General features: G+C 39.8%; 1 protein-coding gene across 1 annotated transcript in view; it reads right to left on the bottom strand.

Moving 5' to 3' along the window:
• LOC149252262 (SUMO-activating enzyme subunit 1B-1-like) overlaps positions 1-25,932 on the bottom strand; it is a 138,215-nt gene that overhangs the window by 23,903 nt on the left and 88,380 nt on the right. The gene's annotated exons all lie outside the window — the stretch shown is intronic.

The following is a 25,932-nucleotide window of genomic DNA, read 5'->3' as shown; positions in this document are numbered from 1 at the left end:
AAGATTTAGTAAGTCAAAAGACAATATCACCATACATGTTTTATTTCAAATTTGCTTTTAGATCAATGTACTTTTGACAAACTAACTCTGATATGCCCCATCTATAAAAGGGTAAACCGTAAAACCTACCTTTCATATACCTACTTTTACATGTCTAATAGCAGTTTATACATTTTTCATTTCAGATTTGCTTTCAGATTCATGTACTTTCAACAAACTAACATAAAAACAACCTTTCATCAACAAGCCAGTCACTCATCTACTTAGTTTTGATGTCTGATAACTGTGTCCAAATAAGAACTTCTACAAACAGAAACACCCCCTCCGAAATTTATTAATTCCATATCTCAAAACTGATTGCTTCAGAATAAGCATAGTGTTGAAAAATGTGTAACTAGGTTCAGTCTTCATAAATATGAAATGTACTTTTGATTCTTGTAAATTGTAAAATGAAAGAAAATTATTATTATTATTTTTGGAGCATGGGTTTCATGCTCAAGGTCTTTTATTTTATAGGTCAAGCACCCATTGAGTGCTTCTAGGGTTTGTCCTAGGTCAAGAAGTCAAAAGAGTCATTATCATAAGTTGAAGACCCCTTCAGGCACATTGTAACTTGTAAAGAAAATTATTTTTGTCCTTAAAAGTGTCAAAATACCCTCCAAGATCAAGTCGGCCTGGCAGCTGGCAAGTCGGCCTAATTTGAGGAGCCATGTCCACCTTTGAGAAGCCTATATAAAGGAGGAAACTCGACCTCCTTGGAGCACATTCATCTCTCACTCATTCAAGCAAAAAAGAAGAGGAAGAAGACAACGAAGAAGGAAGAGGACGAAGAAGAGTTGGTTTTGGGCTAATTCTCTCTCACACGTGTAAAGGAAGGCTAGGGTTTCTGCAACATATCTAGGGCTTTCCTCTACAAGTTCGATCTTGAAGAAGAGAAGGCAAGAAGGTCAAGTGAAGGTCACAAAAATCCATCCTCAAGCTCCAGAATTCAGAGAAAGCCAACCAAAGGTCTAAGGAAGTCATGGGAGGCTAAAAGAAACTCACACGTGGCAGCAACTACTGCAGGAGGGCCGAAAATTTCAGATCTGCAGTGGAGGCCAAAATTAAGCAGTTGGAGGTCGAAGTTGTGCTACTGTAAGAGATTTCACTGGGTTTGACTTGGACAAGGAAAGCTCATCATCTGGAAAGGTTGGACCTGGTCTTGGAGGGTACTAGTCTTGGTCTAAAGGTCTTGGAATTCGTCAATTAAAGAATCTATAAGGAAGAGAAGAGATTTGCTAGTTTTCTTCTCAAGTGGAGAGGTTTTAGCCCTGGCTTGCAGCCTATATTATGTGTTGTTGTTCTTGTTTTTAGTAACTGTTTGATGATACACAAACATAATAATAATAAGTGAAGCTAATAAGTAAGATAAATAAAAGACATCACAAGCAGTTATCAAAGAAAGAGAAATCACTCTAATCATTGCCCTTTAGATTTCTCAACATGGTATCAGAGCTAAGGTTGGCTAAGGGCATTATGAAGATCTCTACCACATTGAAGAAGTGATCAAGAAGTGATCAAAGGTAGCAAGCCATCTCAAGAAAGGTATCAATGAAGTATGGAATCTTCTATTTACTCCAAAGAAGGAAGTGACCAAGACAAGGATGAAGGACTCTTCTCAGCACTCACTGGCACATTTCAAGATTAGAACTTTTGGGTGATTGATAGTGGTGCATCAAGACACATGACTGGTCATCACAAGCAACTAAAGACATTGTCAAAAGGAAAATCTTCTTACTCCGTAGAACTTGGAGATAATAAGAGCTACCCCGTAAGAGGAATTGGATCAACCTCGATAGAATTGGAGAATGGAGGCAATATTCATCTCAACAACATCCTATTTGTTCCAGGTTTGCATAAGAATTTACTCTCCATTTCAAGTCTAGAAGACAAAGGTGATAGAGTGGCTTTCATTGATGGAAAAGTTGTAGTATGGAGTAAAAACTCAAGCATAGAAAATGTTAGAGTGATTGGCATTTGTGAAGGAAGACTTTACAGGTTGATATCTCCTCTTGCTCAAGCCCTGGTTCACATTGAAATCAACCCATGTGAGCTTTGGCATAGAAGATTTGGTCATCTCCATTTCAAAATCCTTCCAACTCTAAGTTCAATAGTAGATGGAATCCCCGAACTAAAGGAAGATCACGAAGGAGTATGCAAAGGATGTGCATTGGGTAAGAACACCAAGAGACCATTTGGAAGCAGTGCTTCACGGTCAAAAGAAATCTTGGATCTTATTCATTCCAATGTTTGTGGTCTTGTGACTCCTCAATCACTTGGAGGTCATCTATATTATGTCACATTTATAGATGATCATTCAAGGAAGACTTGGGTTTACCTAATGAAATCCAAGGATGAAGTATTTACAAAATTTCAAGAATTCAAAGCTAAAGTAGAGAATCTTACAGAAAGAAGAATCAAGATATTAAGATATGATAATGGAGGAGAATATACATCCAAGGAAATCATAGCTTTCTATAAGGAGTCTGGGAATAAGAGGGAGCTGATAGTCCCATATAATCCCGAACAAAACGGAGTTGCAGAACAAAAGAATCGATCCATTGAAAACAGTGTAAAAGCAATGTTACATGATCAAGACTTACCGAAATTTATGTGGGGTGAAGCTACAAAGACAGCTATATACATACAAAATTGAAGTCCCCACCGGTCACTAGATAACAGAACTACTGAAGAAGTATTCACTAGGAAGAGACCTACCGTAGATCATCTCTGAATTTTTGGTTGTTATGTCTATTCATATACCTAAGGACAAAAGAAAGAAGTTGGATCCATCAGGCATGAAGGGAACATTTGTTGGCTATAGTAACTCCTTTAAGGCCTATAGGATCTACATAAAGGAAGGACATTGAATAGAAGTCAGTCGAGATGTGATATTTGACGAAAGTATTGCATTCAAGAAATCAAAGGATCTCCCTATGGACTCTGATGATGAACTTCCAGTATTTGAAGAAGAAGTTATTAGGGAAGAAGAAGAATCAAATCATGAAGATGAAGGTCCTAGTGAACCTATACAACCTGTGGTTATCCCCGAAACTAGAAAGAGACCTAACTGGTTGAAGTCTACACTACTTGATGCAGAAGGTCATGGAGCAGCTCAAGGCACATTCAAGGAGAGCAAGAAGCCCAAACGATACTCTGGGTATGCAGCCTACATGACAAAACTAATAGAAGCAAAGCCATCCACTTTCGAAGAAGTTGTCAATCACCAAGAATGGAAGGATGCCATGAATGAAGAATATCAATCTATAATGAAGAATGGAGTTTGGGAGATTGTACCTAAGCTTGAAGACAAATATGTGGTAACTTCCAAATGGATCTACAAGATCAAACATGCAGTAGATGGAAGTATTGATAAATATAAGGCAAGATTTGTGGCTAGAGGCTTCTCTCAACAAGAAGGCATTGACTATGAAGAGACATTTGCTCCGACAGCAAGGTATACAACTATACGTTCGTTGGTCTCTTTGGCAGCATCGATGGGATGGAGCATCCACCAAATGGATGTCAAGACTGCATTTCTGAATGGCACAATTGATGAGGAAGTCTATATAGAACAACCCTTGGGATTTGAAGTTAAAGATAGAAAGGCATATGTGTGCAGATTGAAGAAGGCATTATATGGCCTCAAGCAAGCACCAAGGGCATGGTATGCTAGGATGGATGCATACCTTCAGAGATTAGGCTTCACAAAGAGTTTTGTTGATCCAAACCTTTATATTAAGGTGGTGAAGGGAGAGTCGGTAATCATTCTTCTGTATGTGGATGACCTTCTCTTGACAGGTGTGGAAGGTCGAATTGAAGAATGTAAGAAGCAACTAGCAGCAGAATTTGACATGAAGGATCTAGGGTTGATGCACTACTATTTGGGACTAGAAGTCTAGCAAGGACCTGATGAGATCTATTTAGGTCAAGGAAAGTATGTGATCAAGATGTTGAAGTTTGACATGATGGATTGCAAACCAATGACAACCCCAATGATCACAAATTTGAAAAGACTAAGGAGTTCTGAATCAAGCCCTGTGGATCCTTCCAAGTATAGACAATTGATTGGCTCCCTGATGTACTTGGTGAATACTTGACCAGACATATGCTTTGTAGTAAATGTTCTCAGTCAATTCCAAGTGGAGCCAAAGCATGATCATTGGATAGCAACAAAACATATTCTGAGATATCTACAAGGAACCATCCACTACTGCCTGAAATACGATAGGAGGAATGATGTCCACTTGATTGGATATACAGATTCCGACTAGGGAGGCAATGAGCAAGATGGAAGGAGCACTACAGGAGGATGTTTCAGTTTGGGATCCTCCATGATCTCATGGATGAGCAGAAAGCAAGATACAGTTGCTTTGAGTAGTGTTGAGGCAAAGTATATTGCAGCCTGTGAAGTAAGCAGAGAAGCGGTCTGGTTGAGGAAGCTGCTATCTGACCTATTTGAAGGACCTATGGACCCTACAGTGATACATTATGATAACACCAGTTGTATTCGATTGTCTAAAGACCTAGTGTTTCATGGAAAGACAAAGCATATCAACAACAAGTATCACTACATTCAGAAGCTAGTACAAGATGGTGTGTTGCAACTACAATATATCTCCACCGATGAGCAAGTAGTTGACATATTGACAAAATCTCTTCCTAATAAGAAGCTTGTGTATTTAAGAAACAAGCTTGGTTTGGTTGATATATCCTCCCTAACTAAGTAGGAGAGATCAACACATCATCCTTCTCTTCACTTGGGAAGACAAGATGGAGGATTGGGTAAGCATCTGGCATCCGATACTCTCTGAGGATGAGGTAGGGCATCCAAGATAAGAGTAGTCGTGGACCGATATTCTTTGAGGACTAGCTATCCAAGATAAGAATAGTCCAAAGAAGGTCATACTCTGTGAACACCCAGGTGGAGTATGTACCTTGAGAGACAATGATGATGGTGTCTATAAATCATTGGTCTCGTCAGCATTGTGCTCTGATCTTGTGGAGAGATAGAGTTGTTAGTCAAGGCCTTGCTATATGACAATGTTGGTTGTTATGATGCTAAATAGATGGGTTACCAATATGACTCTTCTTATGAGATCTCTTCAGATTGAGAATGTCCATGTACCATTTATGAATACCTCCCTAGTTAAGAGAAAGTGTTGAAAAATGTGTAACTAGGTTCGGTCTTCATAAATATGAAATGTACTTTTGATTCTTGTAAATTGTAAAATGAAAGAAAATTATTATTATTATTTTTGGAGCATGGGTTTCATGCTCAAGGTCTTTTATTTTATAGGTCAAGCATCCATTGAGTGCTTCTAGGGTTTGTCCTAGGAAAAGAAGTCAAAAGAGTCATTGTCATAAGTTGAAGACCCCTTCAGGCACATTGTGACTTGTAAAGAAAATTATTTGTTGTCCTTAAAAGTATCAAAATACCATCCAGGATCAAGTCGGCCTGGCAGCTGACAAGTCTACCTAATTTGAGGAGCCACGTCCACCTTTGAGGAGCCTATATAAAGGAGGAAACTCGACCTCCTTGGAGCACATTCATATCTCACTCATTCAAGTGAAAAAAGAAGAGGAAGAAAGCAGCGAAGAAGGAAGAGGACGAAGAAGACTTGGTTTTGGGCTAATTCTCTTTCACACGTGTGAAAGAAGGCTAGGGTTTCTACAGCAGATCTAGGGTTTTCCACTACAAGTTCGATCTTGAAGAAGAGAGGGCAAGAAGGTCAAGCGAAAGTTACAAGAAGCCATCCTCAAGCTCCAGAAATCAGAGAAAGCCAAGCAAAGGTCTAAAGAAGTCCTGGGAGGCTAAAAGAAGCTCACACGTGTGGCAGCACCCACTGCAAGAGGGCCAAAAATTTCAGATCTGTAGTGAAGGCCGAAATTCTGCAGCTGGAGGTCAAAGTTGTGCCACTGGAAGAGATTTGACTGGGTTTGATTTGGACAAGGAAAGCACATCATCTGGTGTTGAGAAATCTAGGGCAATTTAAGAATTCAATTTCTCTTAACTATGATAACTGCTTGTGATTTTCTTTTCTTATATATTTATATTACGCACATGTATAGCTTCGATCTCAGCACCTTTATGTTCATTACAAAGGAAGGATGGTCTATAGCTTATGCAATATATATGTGCTATTTGACGTATATCTCAGTAGCATGTGTCTCGGCCTTATAAGCTTATGAATGATCTCAGTACTTAGGTATGTATGGCATCACAATTCTAGCGATACGTATTTTGACATGATAAGCTCAGTTACTCTCTATGACTGATCATGTCTTGACAATCAAATTCTCAATCTGTACAAATCAAGGAAATCTTGGCATATGAATTTGTTCTAGCATATAAAGTTTGTAGTTTTTTATGGTATGACTCTCGCCATAGAAAGTCTCTCAGGAAGTCTCTCTGTTTTGATCTTCATTTCTCAAGGGACCTTGCTATTGCTCTCAGTATATATCTCTTATATACTACACTGCACACTGTTCATCCATTCATCAGCGATCACGTTGACATAGAGACATTGTTCCTCTGCGACCTAGTAGGATTCTTTGTACATATGTGTTTCGTTGTCTGTTGTATATATATAGATGCGTCTCTGGCTCTACACAGTTCGTATGGCTCACGATGTATAAGATTTTGTTCCTCTGCATTATGTATAACATTAACACAGGTCGACTGACATGTTCCTCTACAACAACGTCAGTTACCATGAAAATAAATTCTAATGAAGACTGTAATCTTACAGAGACCAGCAAAAATAAACTTGTCGAATTTAAGATCCACAAGGCATTGTTGAGCATTCTTTTTTTATCAAGTGACAAGACACCATGGTTGAGAATTCACTGTTTAGTTTCAAGTCTAGGGCACATAGTTGGTGTAGTAAGACAAGATATGTTGCTCGCTCAGAACTCACTGATCCTTGCTGCCATAATTCTCACTGGCACTAGCTAGTAAGGTGCCTATGAAGAAGTGAAAGGAACAAAGCTCTATGATACCAAAGATCATCTGACTTCAGTTCTAAGGAATGTCAGACTTTTGCAGTGACTTCACTCTCCATAATAAGTTCAGGAGTATCCACTAACCTTCATTCTCTGAAGCATTGAGTTGCCTCATTGGTATAATTTCCTTTGCCTATCATTGATATCATAATCAAGGAAGAGCAGATGCATGGGCAGATTGTTCTGGCAGTCAGTGCTACTGTTGACATCCAATGTCTATACCATTAACATTTCAAAATCAAAACTATCTTCCTCTGGGGGTTTCAGTCGAAGCAGGGTTTCCAATCATAACCCTGCAAAAGTTTTTTTTGAACAACAGTAAGAAGATCTTCATCAAGTCTTAGCTTTATTTAGCAACAGGGCTGCTCCATTGTTTCAGTAGTATGGATGACTTGATTCAAGTATGGTAATAAGGATAGTATCAGCATCTTAAGACAGATGACAACTTTGCATCATCAGCGTAAAGCATTGTTCAGGTTCTCTTTGGTCCATCCTGAATATAACAGATAATGTTTGGAACAATGTTGACAAGGGTCAAACACTTTGGCATAATTAGACTTGAAGCTGTCAGTTAAAAAGGGGGACAGAGCAGATAATTCCAAGGCAAACCCGAACAAGTCTCCTGGAAGTAATATCACAGACAACATCTTAAAGATGAGGAAAGGCTAGGTGATCAACTGGACTATGAGTTCAGGGGGAGCCGTAGAATCCAGGCAGAATTGATATTCATGACACATGGTCCACAGGAATATCTACAGGAAAAGTAACAGGATCATAGACAATCTTCAAGATATTTAGAGGATACTCGTTTTGGAAGCACCTCGATTGAAGTCCTTTGAGTTGAAGTTGAACCCGGCAATCATTTGTGTGGCATGTATCTCTACTTGCAGGGTTAGTTGTTGAGCTAACAACACTTTCAGATGTTTACCTTTGCTGGTATGCATTAAATAAAAGAAGTAGTGGAGTTGTGAACATAAGCTTTGTGGATAGAGTGTAGATACTGGTTATGTTACTAACAGTTGTTTGTACAAGAATATATGGATATTGCAAATGTCTATGACAGTAACCATAGATGTGAAAGAGAGTTTGAAAATTCTGTGCAAAGCATAGCTAGGCTGCTTACATTGCTGAGAACATTAGTTTTGCAGTCATTTCTAGATGGCACTTTCTAAGCCTACATAAATAGGATCTACTCTTCACTAGTGATGATTGATTGGATTCCTGAAGTAGCTAAAGTTTGACATTGCTTAAGCTTTCCTGACAGAATATAGCTTGACAATTGCTTGCTAAAAGGTATGACAGTATGCTAGGGTATGATGCACAGAGTTTAAATTTCACATTATCATTGAGCAAAGTGTGATTGATGATAAATTGAGTCGACAAAGAGTGACATATGAAGAACTGATTACAGAAAGACAGAAGAATGTGGCTCCTGGAACTCCATTAAGACTGAATGAGTAAAGCAGCCAGCATGGCCATTTAAGTAAACTCCACTATTACAAAGTAGGATCCAGAGAATCCTGGACTTTTCTTATACCACTTTATATGGTATCATGGCATGTTTTATATACTAAGAGGATGGATCTTATGTTGAGCAGGCTGCCAGATGGTCATTGTGCACTTTGGAAAGACAAGTGTAGGCTTATGACTTCCCTGAGTAAGAGGGAGTAAGTAAGGTTAAATATCTTATTCACCGGGATATGTAGGAAGCAGAAAGTTAACTAAGTATTGACCTCTGATTGAGTGGGCCTAATGGTTAAGAGCATGTGTTTCTTCCTAAGAGGTCACAGGTTCAAAACCAGAAGGGGTAGAGTATGTATGTCTTCGTAGACTTAGCAGTCAAATCTTTGTGCGGAGGTGGGTCCCTTGTCGCACAAACAAGGGGGTCTCATACACCAATTTGGTGTCTAGCTTGGCTATGACCTTAAAATTAGATAATAATAATATACATCTATAGGCTACTGAATGGAGCAATAAGGGTCCCATCGATCTAGTCTTAATACAACTCGGCACTATTCACTATATGAAGGGATCCTTGGTTAAGATTGAATATTGAGCTCTGGGAGCTCCTGGGGGCTTGGGGTACTTATTGAACTATGAGCGACCATAAGGTGAGTGGTTCACCTTCCCCTAGTGGTGCGTTGTGTACAGGGTGAGTGGTTCACCTTCCCTTGTGATACCCCATCGTGGTTGACATGTGTGTAGGGTGAGTGGTTCGACTTCCCCTACGGTTGCGGACATGTGTGTAGGGTGAGTGGTTCACCTTCCCCTACGGTTGATGTCATATGCATAGGATGAGTGGTTCACCTTCTCCTATGGCATATGAGCAGGATGAGTGGTTCACCTTCTCCTACGGATACCCCAATGAGAGATGCATTCAGGCATCTGTTTATGGACATGTCAGTGGGATGTGGTTCACCCTTTCCCCACATGTAGGATGCTCATTCCCTACGACTGATGGTTGACATGTCGGTGGGACGTGGTTCATCCTTTCCCCACAAGTAGGATCTTTCCTACGAATGATCGATTGGCATGCATGTAGGACGTGGTTCATCCTTTCGCTACTCTCGGTGGTTTGCATGTGTATAGGATGTGCTTCATCCTTTCCCTACATGTGGTTGTGATATGTGTTTGTAGGATGTGGTTCGTTCTTTCCCTACGGGTGATTTTGATGTGTGATTGTAGGATGTGGTTTGTCCTTTCCCTACGTGTGGTTGTGAGCAGGATGTGATACATTCTTTCCCTGCTATTGATTTAGTATCATCCTACCCATGTAGTTTGGGACACATGGGAAGTACCTCCCATCTGGCCAATGGGTTGGGAAAAGTGGTTAGGGACCATAGAAATACCGATGGACGCATCGGGTATTGTCGTACTCCCTATGACTAGGATGTATGATGTTTCTTCAACTTGATCACTTGGGATCTATTGACCCTACCGCCTACACCTACCTACAAGTTAATGAAAAAAGCCTTCAACCCCACAAGGTGTGGTTGGTGGCAGGGAACTCAGAGAAGGGGTTGTCACACTAATCCCAACTCTCTCCGTTTGAGCTATCTCCTAAGTTAGCTAAGGGGGGTGGTCCCTAATGAAAAGTTAAGTTAAAAGATGTGAGTTTTTAAGAGAGTGTTATAGTGAAAATGGATTATTTTTAAGGATTTATGAGCAAATATGATGTGATCAACTTGAAATAACAATGTCAATCATTAATATGACAAAAACCATAAAACCAATGCCTTATAAAGAATTTGCTCAGCAATTTAAAGATATATTTGCTCAAAGTAAAATGCAATGCTCTCAAAAGAGAAAACAAAGTAACCCTGAAATGTAAATAAGAATTGTTAGCACAAGATATGTAAGATACAAAATGATTTTGAGTTAATCAACTTTATAAATCAAAACATGTGAAACATATCTTGCCAAAACCCAAAAATTAGTAATTAACTTGGAAATGTAAAAGAAAGGAAGTGCTAAACCAAGAATCAATATGAAATTTAGAATTGAAGCATAAAAAGAAAGCACTTGTTTGAAATGATTACAATACTTGCTTTTGGAATAGACTTTGCATATGAAAACTCAAACCATCAAGAGACAAGTAGAGTAAATGTAATGGAAAGTGCTCTTGGTTAATTTTATTAATTATCTCTGCAACAAGATTACAATTTAACTCTTCAATCCTCAGACCTCACCCTCGCCTAAAGATATGGATCTCACAATAAACAGTCAATAGAGGAGTAGAGGATCCCTAAGATGTCTACTTCAACCAACTTATGTTGGAGGTAAAATTTTAATAAGCCTTGGAGCCTTCCTACACTAAAATGCCTAGATGAAATGCAAATTGTGTTAATTCCCCAAATTAAAATAATGATACATGCAAATGCTTCAAAGAGATTGATTTGAAATGCTTGAAAATAAAATAGTGTTCAACATAAGTTGCAATTATAACTTCAATTGGAGGAATAAAATTAGCTTACAAGTGTTGCATGTATTTCATCAATGAATTAAAATGATACAAGTAATTTGCTTGAAAGTAAAATTTGTTTCAAATAGACAATGGCAATAAATTGCTCCAATATTCAATATAACAATGAAGCATAAAATTGAAGCATGTATTCAAGTTCTCATGAAGCAATTTACCAAGGTAAATGGAAACGAATCAAAGTTTGTTAAAAATATAAAATGCTTGCATGTAAAGGATGAACTGCCCAAAGTAAAGTGTAAGCTTGTAGCTTAAAGCAACAATGAGATAGAGAACGCAAAGCTCAAATGAAATTGTAACAAACTTTAACTTAATGAAATGTGATAGTGAGGTTGTGTAAATTTTCAATTAAAGCATGCATGTAAGTGAATGAAGTGTGAAAATTTAAACCATGCAAATGTCAATCCACCCAAGAAAAGTCTCCCTCTAAATGGGGAGATAGGATACCATGGGAGAAATCCAAAGCTCCCACAAGCAAATTAGATCTTTTATTAATATTACAATGAGAAAAGGGCCCTTCAAAGTCCTCAACTAAACTTCAAGGAGAGTCTTCACAGTAATTGCTTGAAACTTGGACACAAGACCTCCTTTCTTGAGAAAGTAATGACAAGACTTCACAAAACTTATGCAAGGGAAATAAGGTGAAAGTTTGCTCCAAATGCCCACGGCGTAAAGAGGAAAATGGGCAGCCCTCTAGTGAACTCGACTTTGGCCAAAATAAGCCTCAAAAGGGCTTATGGCATCCTTGGAAATCGAACCCCCAACATTTGCCAAAGGTCTTGCAAACACTTGTTAGATGTTGCGGGAGGTTGCTCTTCAAAATCTGCCACAAAAGAGTTAGCAAACAATCCAAACAATGTCTACAAAATAAGTTAAGTATTACTAAAAAAATCAACAAGATAAAATGTATATGTACAATTATAATTTACAAAAGGCTAAACTAAAGAGTGAGAGTAAACTCTCGTCTTTGCTTAGCCATCTTCAAACTCTTAGATAGCAAATGAAAAAAATGAAGTACAATGTTTTTTAAAAGAAATTTAAATTTAGAAGTGCTCGGCTTGTGTACAAGCTATGTGCCAAAACCCCTGCAAAACCACTTTGTAAGATAAGACTATGAAGGCTCAAAGAACAAATGAGAGCTCCTTTAAGAATGTATCAAGAGTGGGTTGGTCTCTCCAAAGACTTCCCCACGCTTGATTCTGTGATCCCAACAAGATGTTTCATCTACGAAACCTCAATCAAGAATTAGTTCCATATAGATTTAGCAATAAACAATGATAAGAAACTCTAAAGATTTATTTAAAACCAACTAGAACATTCTATACTTAGAGCATACTTTTAAATCAAATGTCAATGCAAGATAGCTCTACATTAACAAATCTACAAGAGCATATGGAAACAAATTAGATCAAAGCATGAGTAAAAGGAATTATACCAATGATCAACAATTCATCACACTCCCAAAAGAGGAACACCTCATGAATGAAACCCCAAAGTCTTTATTGATATTTTTGAAAGTGTACAAAGCACCAGCGCTTCCGCAAGCACAATAGCTAGTAACAATATGATACAAATGAGAGCTCAAGACTCTATTATATAGAACTATGGGAGTCAATCCCAATGTAGGAGTGATTAAACAAGTGGCATGAGGTGACAATCCCAAAGAGAAATTCGAATTTGTTGAATGGAGCTCCAATGTCAAGTGTAAAAATCGAATTTTGGCAAGTGGACATCATTTTCTTCTTCCCTTATGTGTCAAATTCGAATTTTATGATGGAATGACAAGTGTATATGGGTGGTAACCCATGTGGGGACAATTTCCCACAAAAATCTCCACCAAATATTCTCCAAAATCCTCCCAAATGTGCATTAACTTCACAAATTCAAATTTCTAAGCAGCTTTCTCATTTAATGCCAGAAATTCGATTTTATTTGAGCACATGTCATTTCTTTGATTTTAAGAGTCCACATCACCATGGGACTTCACTTTAACTCCCCCATAATTTTCCACCTCATTTCCACAACATTTAGCATGTGTGGATATCTATTTTTCTCCAATTATTTAATTTATGGCTTAATTAATTGTCAGATTTCCCACTAAACTTAGGAAAAGTGGGTTTTGAGGGTTCAAAACAAATTTTTAACCCCCCAAAGTGTGTCATAGTAGAAAGTTGAAAGTGAGAGGTGCAAATTTCATTACTCATACCCCATACAACTTCTCTAGACATCACTTATTACATTACAAATACAATTTTATTAGCAATTTCCGCATTGCCAAAAATTTAAAAGTTTTAAAAAGGACTCCCTAGACCTAACCAAATTCCACGAAATTTTGTGTGATCTAGTATGTTAATATACATAAACTCTAGGCACTAAGATGTGTTAGGGGCTCAACCTTCAAACCGTCACCCTGGCTTTGGGGTAAAAAGTGAGTGAAAAAACCCATAAAATTATCCACCTCTGAAAAAAAAGAGATAATTAACGAGATAAAAAAAACACTCCAAGGTGTACTCATTTGTTGATTGAGTTCCAACATCCTAGGTCTGTTACAAACTCAAAACTCATCATTACTAGTATCACTTATTACAATTCCCCGCAGGGTGTGGAATCTGGGTACAAGAAAGATGATGAGAAAATAGAAGTAGAGTTTAAAAAACTCTGTTGGCTAATGATATCTGATGGCCCAAGTGTCCTCTGGATCATCCTTGGGCATGGAGTCTTTCATATAATCAAGTGCCACTCCAGTGGTCAACGGGGTCAAGTTCAAATGACTGACATTCGTCAGTAGAGAGAGGCAAGGTCTTGTGACTCACTCTCGATCGATTCTTCTTTATTATTCATATCAGTGTTCATCAGAGTAGAGCAGAGATGACAGAGATGGTTCATATCGACTAGATGGCATGATGATGGATGGATTGGCAGGTGGAATTCTCCCTAGTTGAGAGGGAGTGTTAAAATTGGCAACTAGGGCCAAATTCCACTTTGGACAGCTCCTATGGGGAAGATTATTGTAGCATTGAATTCCTCTCTTCGAGAGGACCAAAATCGATATAAAGATTGTCTCATTTGGACAAGCAGAAGTGGAGTTTTTGAATCTCTCAAGTAAATTTATAAGGTCGGACTCATCTTCATGACAACTCATCAAGCCCCATTGTTACATCCCCTAACCTCCACCGAATTGTATATATTGAGGTGCTTGCTCCATCATTAGAGACATCTCTTTTCCTTAGAAGTCTGAGATAGCCGAGTTTTCGTGGAAGGTCGAAGGAGGTTTTTGTTTGGGTTTACCTCTGCGTCAAGGAGAACAGTCGATGATCTGAGCATGGACCAATTCATTGAGTCTGAATTTGGTAGCAGCTTAGCAAGTCAAGATGGCACAATGTTTTTGGGCTTGTTTATCACCTCTTCTCATGAGGCCATATCCATGATTCATCTCAGGCAGATCTGCAGTTCTCAGTCAAGGAAGTTGATAGTCCTTTCATGGGTTCAGATCAGTCCTTATGGCCAGCGAAGATGATATTCATGCTTGTCAGTGATAGCCGCAGTGAAAGGGATAACTCTCGATTTAGTTAGATAAAATCACAGTGGACAGTAAGATGCCCTAACCAGAACGTCATGCTGAATTATTTTCATGTTTAAGATTTGGATCTTCATCAGTCAAAGTCATTTTGACTTTGGTTATTGTACTCTCTCCTGTTGGACATTCAATATTAATATTAAGAAGAATTGATATAGGGTTTTCCCCATCTTGGGGTTTTTCCCTGGCTTGTGCCACATCCTATGTACTCTTTTCTTAGCTTGTCTTCAGCATCTATCCTTTATGTTCTTTCTTCAGTCACTGTCAGTTTGATAATGTTTTATGAGATTGCTAACGAACATAAAATGGTCTAACAAATATATGGAATATTAAGTGACTGCTCTTAGCAAAGAACATGTTATCTAAATTAACAGTGGGACTGGGAGGTGACAGTGAGAATGGTAATAGTTCTTCTTCGGCATCAATTTCTACAGTCAACCCAATAGCTGCATCATCATTTTTTGTTCATAGAACCACACCTGGTGCACAAACATCTATCACGTCAGCTCTTAAAAAAATGAGAAGGAAGACGCTGAAAAGCTATTGGGCAAGTGCCTTCTTTGGAGTGATGTTCCCTTCAACGTTGCCAAGAACAATCCATTTTTCCAACCCACGATTGATGTTATTGCTATTGTTGGTCCGGGGTACAAAGCCCCTTCCTATGATGACTTTAGAGGGCATATTCTTCAGAATGAAAACGTCGAATGCAGTAAGAGATTGAAGGAGTTCAGGGGCTCATGGGCACAGACCAGATGCACTGCAACGTCAGATGGTTGGATTGATCAAAAGAGAAGAACCCTTATTAACTTTTTGGTTAATTGTCTTAAGGAAACAATGTTCATGAAATTTTTTCATGCGTCTACAGATATCAAAGATGCACGGTTATTATGTGATTTGTTGGACGTGTTCATTCAGGAGGTGGGTCCACAACATGTTGTTCAAGTCATAATGAACAATGCTGCAAATTATGTTGTTGCTGGCAAGATGCTTATTGAGAGGCATCCTATCTTATTTTGAACAACTTGTGTTGCACATTGCATTGATTTGATGCTAACTTGCAGGAAACGCTGGCAGGGGAGGAGTTTCCGTACGAAAACGGAAACGAAACGCGGACGATACGGCCCAGAAACGTTTCTGGGCCGTACTGGCACGTTTCTCGAGGTGGAAACGTGGCCAGTACAGCCGGAAACGCGTTTTTGGGCCGTACGACGCCGTTTCCACATGCAACTTGACTTTTTTTTTATTTTTATTTTTTATTAATTTGTCTTCTAATTTTTAATTAGGTTTTTCTAATGCCTTCTAGTTGCTTCTAGATGTCTGTCTAAAGTTATAAAAATGCACTTTTTCCCTAGTGTTGATATGCAGTTCATCAGGAAGTTTGAGGCATATGCAGTTCATGGTAATGTTAAATTCTTTAAGTAAAAGTGATATTCTCTTTTATTTTTCATTTTCATCCTTTTACTTAAATTTTTAACATTACCATGAAATGACTCAAGATGTTTGAGAGTGGTTTCGCCCTCATTGGATTTCATATGGAGAAAGTAGAATTTTAAATCTCACTCAAAATCCAGTAGACTTATCTGTTTTTCAGGATTTCAGGATTGGGGGGATTGCAATGTTTCCATTGGATTTTATCATGTACTAGGGTATGGAACTTGTATTTAATCAAGAGAACCAAGCCCTCTATGCAGGGGAGACTCCCAATAATCAAGAGCATATAGGGTACTAGGGTATGAAACTTGTATTTAATCAAGAGCACTAAGGTCGTTCGACTATGTAGGAGGAGACTCCCAATCAAGCACGAGACAAGAAATTAGAAATTTCTCGTGGCTAATTTTGGATATTTCTATTTTCATTATGTGATCATTCATGAGTAAATGTGATGTAAATTTAGAGACTTATAGTTTATGCATTGACAATTGACAATTTTATCATAATGTAATAAATTAGAATGTATCATATATGCTTTATGATTGCACATATTTCTTAAATATCCTAATATACATATATATATATATATATATATATATATATATATATATTCGCGTTTCCCCGTTTCCAAAATTTGGGGGGGTCACGTTTCGTACCCGTGCCCGTTTCGGAAACTAGTACCCGTTTCCCTGTTTTGTGCAACCTTGATTTGATGTTGGAGGACATAGGAAAAATTCCTTTTGTCAAGGATATTGTTGAATCATCAAAAAGCATTACAAAATTTATATATAATAATGCATATGTGCTTCATTTGGTGAAAACATTCACCAACAACAAGGAGGTGGTACACCCTGCTCTTACACGGTTTGGCACTAGATTCATATGTCTTCAATCCCTCTTGAATTCTATGTGGGATGTGAAGAAAATGTCTCTTCCAGAGGAGTGGCATGTGTTGTCGCTCGTATTGTACAGGGACCACAACAATGGCTCAGGGCGGGGGCTACCACTCTGATCCTCGCCCACTTCATTCTAGCTGTCTCCCAGCAATAGGCTATGGGGGGTAGTCCCTATGGAAATGAAATAATGGAAAGCAAATTGGGAACCAACTTGCCCAAGAGACACGGTTGAGTGGCCTAGCTACTTGGTGAAATTTTAGCAAGATTATAGATTCAATTAGATTTAGAATTGAGACTAGTGCCTTATGGAGTCAAAAGTTCTTTCTTATTATATGATTCACTAACCTATATGAGATGCAACTCCTAAGACCTAAGTGTGATGCACAAGTGTCTTCATAGTTTTAGCAATGCCAAAGTTAGCAATAGAGTGTAAAACTATGAAGACACTTGTGCAATTTATGTTCCAATGACCCTTAGAGAGCAATAAGTGAATGATATGACAGCAGTAAAAAACTTATGACAGCAGTGAGTAAATCAATGTAGACCTAAGAAACAACAAGCCTATGATAACCAAAGATGCTCAATGAGATGCCCAACACTTTGCTTAATGTAAATTATGAGTTTAGCCCACTTTAAGATGCAATATTCATAATTATATCAGATCTGATCTAAATTGTTACAGCAGTAAGTAAAACAGAAAATCAGTGAACTATTGATGCTACAACAAGTGTCAAATTAAGCCTTAAACTTGGAAGAAAATTGTCAATCTGAAAACAAACAAACAAAACAAAAACAAAAAACAAAAAAAAACAAAACAATTTTTGAGCCATTTTAGATGTGTTATTCAAAAAATATGAGATTTGATTATTCAATTATGCAGAGAAATTTCAGCAAGCTAAAAATTAGATCTAGGCTAGATATGCAATACCCAAGTGGCCAAAAATTTAAGAAAAATTTATTATGCAATTTTAGAGTATTTTGACCAATTAGATATGTTATTAGGGCACTTATATCACTGTTATGAAGATGAATTTACAACTGTAACAAAACAGAGATAAATTTAGGGTTTAAAGAGCAAACCCTAGGCCCAAGGCCTTGAAGATGAACTTGCCCAAGTTGCCAAAAATTTCTCCAATGATTTTGCACCTGAAAACACTAACTTTGAGCAACTTTTTCCTGCAAAACCCACCAAGTATTTAGTCCTGAAAATTTCAAAAATGGTTAAGGGTCAAACTAGGGCTAGAAGAGGGGTAAAGGCAAGGGAAAAGGCTCAAGAAAGGCAACGGCTAGGGAAAAAAGACCAAAGAGGGCTGAGAAGGGGTCAAAAAAGGCCAAGGAAAAGAGAGCGAAGGGAAAAGGAGGAAGAGGAAGCCCTAAAAGGCTTGACGCTGGAGGGAGAGGGTAGATTAGGGCTTGAAAGAGCCATGGTTAGCCCCTAGGGCAGTTGTCTAGGACTTAGGAGGGGAGCCGAGTGGCCTAGGGCCCACGACTAGGCCTTAGAAGGCTTAAAACCCCTAACATTGGGGCTAGGGAGGGAGGTCGAGGCCTCTAGGGCTTACGGCTTGCCCTAAAAGGCCTAAAAATGCTAACGTAGAGGGCCTTAAGGCTGACGCAGGGGGGATAGAGGCCAACGTTGGCCTTGGAAAGGCCGGATCCGGGACCGGGAGGACTGAAAAATGAAGCCCCAACTTCAGAAATATTTATCTCCTTCAAATCTACAATTTGGCTCAATTTCTTCAATGGCTAGCCCTCCAAAAAAATTTAGAGACTAGATCTTACCCTCAAAGGCATAGATCTAGCTGTATTCCAGTGTTTTCCGCTTGATCTCACCTACACAAATAGATTTACAAATACCCAAAATATATACAAAATCTCAAAACCCCAATTAGCAAAATTAATTTACAAAATTTACAAATATACAAGGGTTTTAAAATAAATTTTGAGAAATAAATTTTTTTGGATTTTTTTTTTTATAAATGGCTAATAATACTTTGGAAAATTAATGCACATTATAGCCTTAGCGAAGTTAAATCAACCATATAAATCTCCGGAGTCCAAACAAGGTCAATTCATGCCCACAATTTGTGAACTTGGAGACCAAGCACTGGGGAACCTGCAAACACTATATATTTTTTCTCAAGAAAATTTGATAAACTCAGAATTTATCAATAGAATGATTATATCCCCATCTAATGAAAAACAAATTTTAAAATTAATAAGCACAATATAGGAAAGTCTATACCCAGCACATACCACAAATCAATAAACATTGAAAACCATGAACTGCACCCCAAAGTCTTTATTATGATTCAAATAAATGTTCCCAGCGGGGCTGTAGTGTTACATCAATCTTTCTGCAACAATTTCTTAAGTAAACATCAGATGGCTTTTGAGACAAATGGCTCTCTAATTTATAGATAAATCCTACAAGTGGAAAAATAACAGTTAGTTGGCTTGATCCTCGTCAAAATAATCTTGGTCGTTGATAAATCCTTGATGATCTTTCAATCTTAGAAGTTGAAAATATTTATTTTGAGGAATTTTCGAATTTCTCATTATAATCATTTTTTATTAGCTCAAAATTAATTATTTTGAACTAATTTCCTCAAAAATTTGACTTTGACTTAGCCACCAAGGTCCAAGGGTCCAATTTTTCTTGAAATTTCCAATATTCCCTTAGTGGGGAACCTCCAAACATTAATTCTTTTGATACCCACGAATTTTTCCACTTGGAAAATCTAATTTCTCTAGACTTTTAATTTTGACTCTAACTAATTAAATTTTTGGTTTAAGATTTTAATTTATTTTTGCCAGAAAATTTAATTAATTAACACTTGAGGAGATTAATAATTTTTTCTACCCTCTCATATTTTAGCCATGGTGTCTAAGTATGAGGGACAATCCACTAAAATATTTTTTATATAAGATTTTTACAAATTCAACCCTCAAAGAGGGATACCCATTCGGCTTAGACCCTCTAATTACATACCTAATTCTGCGACAATATGATATAGTAGACCAAATGATTTGTAATAAAATAATTTAGCCAATTAGCTTAAATTATTCCCAAATCACTTTTACACAAGATTTGACTAGAACACTAGGACTCACCTAAGACTTTGACGACAAATTCCACCCTATCTTTAGGGTGAAGTTGGAGGGAAAAAACTTTGTCGACCATCTGTGTCTAGAAACACAGATGAGTCAGTGAGACGAAAAACCTCCTAAGATGAAATTATCACCAAAATAATAGGTTTACCTAGGTTGTTACATACATTCATGGTCTTACTAGAATCATTTACATTAAAAATTTGCAAAATGGGTTTACAATAACATAGTGCTGATGGCTGATGATCTTGATACTTTGAAGAAAAATATGGTACATCTGCTTCCTCGGAACTTTGACAAAATGAGTGCAACATCGTGCTTTGTTGCGCAAACCAGAGGGAGACGCCATATGCAGGCTAGTTTCACACCGAGAAAGCTTTTGAGCGGAAGTGCAGGAGGTGTGTAGCATTATTGAACCTTTGGTAAACGTTCTTCGATTAGTTAATGGAGACAAGCCCGCAATGGGCTACTTGTATGAGGCCTTGGATAGGGCTAAAAAATCCATTTGCATCTATTATGATGATAAGGGGGATGAGGGGTTTGAGAAACAACAACTCATATGGGCAGTGATTGATGAGTAATTGATCCAGACTTAAACAGGGACGCGACAAATTACAGATATAACCATAAATACCGAGATGCAGCAGAAATAACACTTCATTTCATTAATATCAAATACTGAAATATGCTTACAAACAGAATGGAAATAAGACTAACTCGAACGATGGTAGCTTATCTCTGAGAAGAGATGTGGCGGCTACATGCCTCTGAACTGTGTTATAATGAAGCTTGAAGGCCTATTTATTATTGAGAAACAATGGAAAACCCTAAACATCCTAAAATCTAACCCTAGGAAATGAAACACCAAACTATGGGCCCTGTTGGGGTAAGTTGGTATATCAACTTCCCAGGGTCGTAACTTTGGCATACGATCTTCGTTTAACGCACACGACACCTCGTTAGAAGATCTATTAGAGGATTACAACTGCTGATAGCAAATATCGAGTTCAAAACTCATAATCACCACCAGTGGTTTTCCCAAAAAAACGTCGTTTAAGGCCTCAAAACGGCTCCGAAAGTTTAGGACCCAAAAATCTGCCAAAAATAGTAAATTGTGCTACAATTAAGGAAACTGAAAAACTGGAAGAAACAATGGTGGGGGTCCAAGTGGAAAAGGTGGGTGGCCACCAATATCCACCTGGATCAAGCAATGGTCCCCATTGCATTGAGTTCCTCCATGAGATGAGGAAACTTCTGTTGAACTTGGTCCCTGGTGAGCCACTTGCCCTAGTGAAGGAGTTGGCCTGCTTTGACAACTTGATATAGTTGGATCCTTTGTTGTCAGGTGTTCTTGATCTATGTGTCCATGATCCGATCAGTTGTGGCTTGTTCCATGCAGTCTAGGTTTAACTCTGTTGGTGTGAGTTGTTCTGCAATGTCGGATGTGTCCAACAATGGTGGAAAGTAGGGCCGAAGGCAGTCCACATTGAACATTGGGTGCAGACCAAGGAATGGTGGAATACTGAGCTCGAAGGCATTGTCCCCTACTACCTTGGTGATGGTGTATGGCCCATATCAGAGTGGGCGAAGCTTGCGGTGGGGCCTAGCAAGGCGCTCCTTTTGCAAATGTAGCCAAACTTTGTCGCCCACCTGGAACTTGTGTGGCACCCGATGTTGATCATGTCGCTGCTTGTACTTAGCATTGGCTCTGTCCAAGATGTCATGGACTTGTTAGCAGATGTGCTAAATGTGCTCAATGAAGTTGTTTGCCTTGTCGGCTTCGAACTGGACATGAGCTGAATCTGCCTGAGTAGCTGCAAATGGTATGGCCACATCAATGGGACATAGTGGCTAGAATCCCAAGCCCACCTGAAAAGGGTTGTGGCCAGTCGAGTTGTGGAGAGCCCAGTTATAGTTGTGCTGGACATAGGGGAGGCTCTCATCCCATGTGCGTGGATGCTTTGAGTTGTACATGCGCAGAATGTGTACGATCATCTTGTTGACGACCTCTGTCTAGCCATCAGTTTGGGGATGGAAAGTTGTGGACTTAGTGAGCTTGGTGTCCAGCATCGACCAGAGACTGGACCAAAATGTACTGAGGAACCTGCTATCTCGATCTGAGATGATAGATTATGGGATCCCAAAGTGTACCCACACTCGTTCAAAGAAGAGTTTAGCAGTGGCTTCTGCTGTGATATTCTTCTTACAAGCCGCCATAATGGCCATCTTCGAGAATCTGTCGACGACCACAAAAACACAGTCGTTGCCATGCTTAGTAGAAGGAAGGCCTGACATGTAATCCATGGAGATGGATTCCCAAGGTCGACTAGGGGTAGGCAGCGGAGTATAGAGGCCTTGCTTCTTGATGGTCGGTTTGGAAATGGCGCAGGCAGTGCAGGATCTGATGTACTTCCCGACATCTTGTCGAAGATTCGGCCAGTAGAAATACTTCTGCAGTACTGCCACTGTTTTCTCGACCCCGAAATGTCCAACGACCCGACTGTAGTGCGCTTCCTAAATCATCTTGGCACGCTCGCTTGAAGGAACACAAAGGTGTCCCAGGTGGCATAACAGTGCATCCTGGAGGTGAAAATTTGGCACTTGCTGACCCTCCAAGAGCATCTGGTATGTGTGGCCGAATTTTGGGTCGCTTTTGTAGAGAAGTGGCCAATCAAAAGTCTCGTGCCCACAAGAGTTGAGCACGGTGGTTAACGCCATGATCAGGGGTCAGCTGAGGCAGTCTGCAACATTATTGGTGTTGCCCTTCTTGTACTTGATATTCAAATGGAATTGTTGCAAGTATGTGGACCACTTCTGATGGAGATCATTCTGCAACTTCCCTTGCGTCTGTATGAACTGCAGGGGTCGGTGGTCTGTGTGGATGACCGTTTCCTTCCCCAAAATGTAATGCTTCCATTGTCGGCAGGCCTGCACAATGGAATACATCTCTTTGTCATAAGTGGGATACTTCCGGACTGTGTTTGAAAGTGTCTCACTATGATATGCCATTGGATGCCCCTGTTGAGTAAGCACTGCCCCAATAGCATAGTCAGAGGCATCTGTCTCGATCTCAAATGGTTGTTGCAAGTCTGGTAATGTGAGCATTGGTGCAGAGCAGAGACGATGTTTCAACTCTGCGAACACCTTCTGTTGAGATTCAGACCAAAAGAATTTTGCTTTCGCTCTTCCCTTGGTGACTTGACTCAAGGGCCAAGTGATATGAGAGAACCCCAACACGAACCTGTGGTAAAAATTGGCAAGACCCAAAAAGTTGCGAAGCTCTGTCAGAGTGGTTGGGGTTGGCCAATCCCGAATGACTTGGATCTTGGCTAGATCCACATGCACCCCCCGTTCATCAATAATGTATCCCAGATACTGAACCTGAGTCATGCCAAAAGTGCATTTCTCCAAATTGGCACACAGCTTGTGTTGTCGCAATGTTTGGAGAACCTGTCAGATGTGGTGGAGGTGCTCTTCCCAACTTTGATTGAAGATCCAGATGTCATCCAAATATACCACTACAAATGAGTTGGTGAATGGCTACAAGATGTCATCCATCAGCCTCATGAAGGTTGCAGGAGCATTTGTCAACCCGAAAGGCATAACCAGCCACTCGAAAAGGCCTTCCTTGGCTTTGAAGGCAGTCTTCCACACATCGGAGGGTTCGATTGGTACATGGCGATATCCAAACTTCAAGTCGATCTTGCTGAAATATTTTGCCCCCTTGAGTTGGTCTAAAAGGTCATCAATCCGTGGGATCAGGTACCTATTACGGACAGTGATCTTGTTCAGCGCCCGATAGTCAATACAAAGTCTCCACGTCCCATCCTTCTTCTGTACCAACACAATCGGGCTCCCACAGGGCGATGAACTCGGTCCGATGTGACCTTTCTGCAACAACTCCTGAATCTGCCTCTTGATTTTGTCGTTCTCCAAAACAGAGCGTCGATAGATGGGTCCATTGGGCAATGGCGCGCCTAGGGTAAAATCGATGGAGTGTTTGACTTGACAGTACAGAGGCACCCCTGCGAGGAAGGTGAAGATGTCCTCATACTCCTCCACGACCTTGTCCATCTATTGTTGTCGTGCGGAGGGGCCCTGTCTGGAGGTCGTGGCCACCGTCTTCTTCTTTCCTTAAGGGCGTATCATCAGGAAAACAAATTTCCCGGTTTTGGAAATGAGCTTACTGCATTGTTTTGCAGTAACCAAAGAGATGGTGGTAGGCGGTGCTACCTCCGGTATCCTGTACAACTTATTTCCCAAGGTAACAATAACAGCGCGAGGCCTTGACTCATACACAGCATGTCGCTTCCACAAGTATGGTTGGCCTAATAATACATCACAAACATCAAGAGGAGCAACGTCACATAATACCTCATCCGTGAAGGGCTTGATGTTGTATGTAAGGCGACTCCGCTGGCTAACGCGAAGATCTCGTCCTTGGTGAAGCCACCCGATGGTGTATGGTTGTGGGTGTGTTGTGGTCGATAAGCCCAGTTGCTTCACGACCTCTGCTGAAATAAGGTTCTTTTGGCTCCCACTGTCGACAATGAACTGTAACGGGGAACCCTTTACCCACATCTGGGAGTGGAAGAGGCACTCCTCCTCCTCTGGATTTTCAGGTTCCTCCTTCTGGATCTTCGTGGTGGCAACAATGGCGCTGGGCTCTGCATCAATAATTTGTTTCCCTTTGTCATTCCCCTTATCAGGTTCTGACTCAGAGTCGGAACATGCAGCTAATTCAGAAGCCTTCAGCTCGGCCACCAGTGACTGCTTGGCCCAACACTCACTTGTGTTGTGAGTGGAGCTCTTATGGAACTCACACCACTTTCCCGTGTCCTTCTTCGGCTTTGTGGTATTGTTCTTTGCTTGTGGCTTTGGCGGGTTGTTCTGGGCCGCCCCGCCTTGGCTTTGTCCTTTGTTCTACGGTTTGGGGGCATATTGCCCTTGCTTCGGATTCGCAAATCCAAAGTCTCGTTTTTTCTGTTTAAGCTTCTGCTCGATCTTGACAGCGTATCGATACGTTGTGCCGAGCGAGGATATGTCCAGGAACTCCATCTCATCCTGGATGTACCTGTGTAGGCAGCCGCGGTACTTGAGTACCAAATGTTTCTCAGAATCCTTGATACCAAACTTCATGCGAAGGGTATGAAAAACATTGGTAAATTTCGGCACGTCTTGGTCCCTTCCCTGTTGCAGCGTGGTCCACTTTATGTATTTATCCTCATAGCTCCCGACAGGGTAGTACTGCTCCTTGATGGCATCCCAAAACGAATTCCAAGTGGGTGCAGCTGAAAACAGTGAGGGCGCACTTTCATCCTTCTGCTCACAGTAGGTTTCCCACCAGTCCTTGACGTGGGGGACGGCTTTGAGAAGAGAAAAAATAATCTTTTCCCGGCTGGAAAAATCATGAACAAAAAAATATCCTTCTAGCAAATTTAACCATTTATCTACGGCGTCTACATCTATTTGGCCCTCAAATATGGGAATGTCAAAGTTTACTTGTACCTTAAAAGGAGTGGCACCTCCAGAGTGGTTGTTGGATGTGGATGCATCGTCGGTGGGCAACCGTTGAAGGATCTGAGCAAAGTTATCCATCATCATGTTCCTTTGTTTCTCAAGGGCCTCCTCAAGCAATATTTTGATAGGATCTCCTGCTCCCTCGTCTTTCTTTTCTTCCCCCATGGGCAATCGTCGGGGTTTGTGAGGCTGATCTTGCAAAGGTTCAACCAAATCGAGCCCTAACTCCTTATACCCCGACCTCGTTGGGGACATGCAAAGAAAAGAAGAGAAAGAGAAGACCGCTTTGATACCACTGATCCGGATTTAAACAGGAATGCAACAAATTACAGGCATAACCATAAATACCGAGATGCAACAGAAATAACATTTCATTT

The sequence above is a fragment of the Pinus tabuliformis genome, chromosome 7 (assembly GCF_031772625.1).
Source record: "Pinus tabuliformis cultivar Carrire ecotype Pingquan chromosome 7, CPIR1, whole genome shotgun sequence".
Classification (NCBI taxonomy): domain Eukaryota; kingdom Viridiplantae; phylum Streptophyta; class Pinopsida; order Pinales; family Pinaceae; genus Pinus; species Pinus tabuliformis.
Note: the sequence above shows the minus strand (reverse complement) of the source record. Positions and strands in the feature narration are given on the sequence as shown.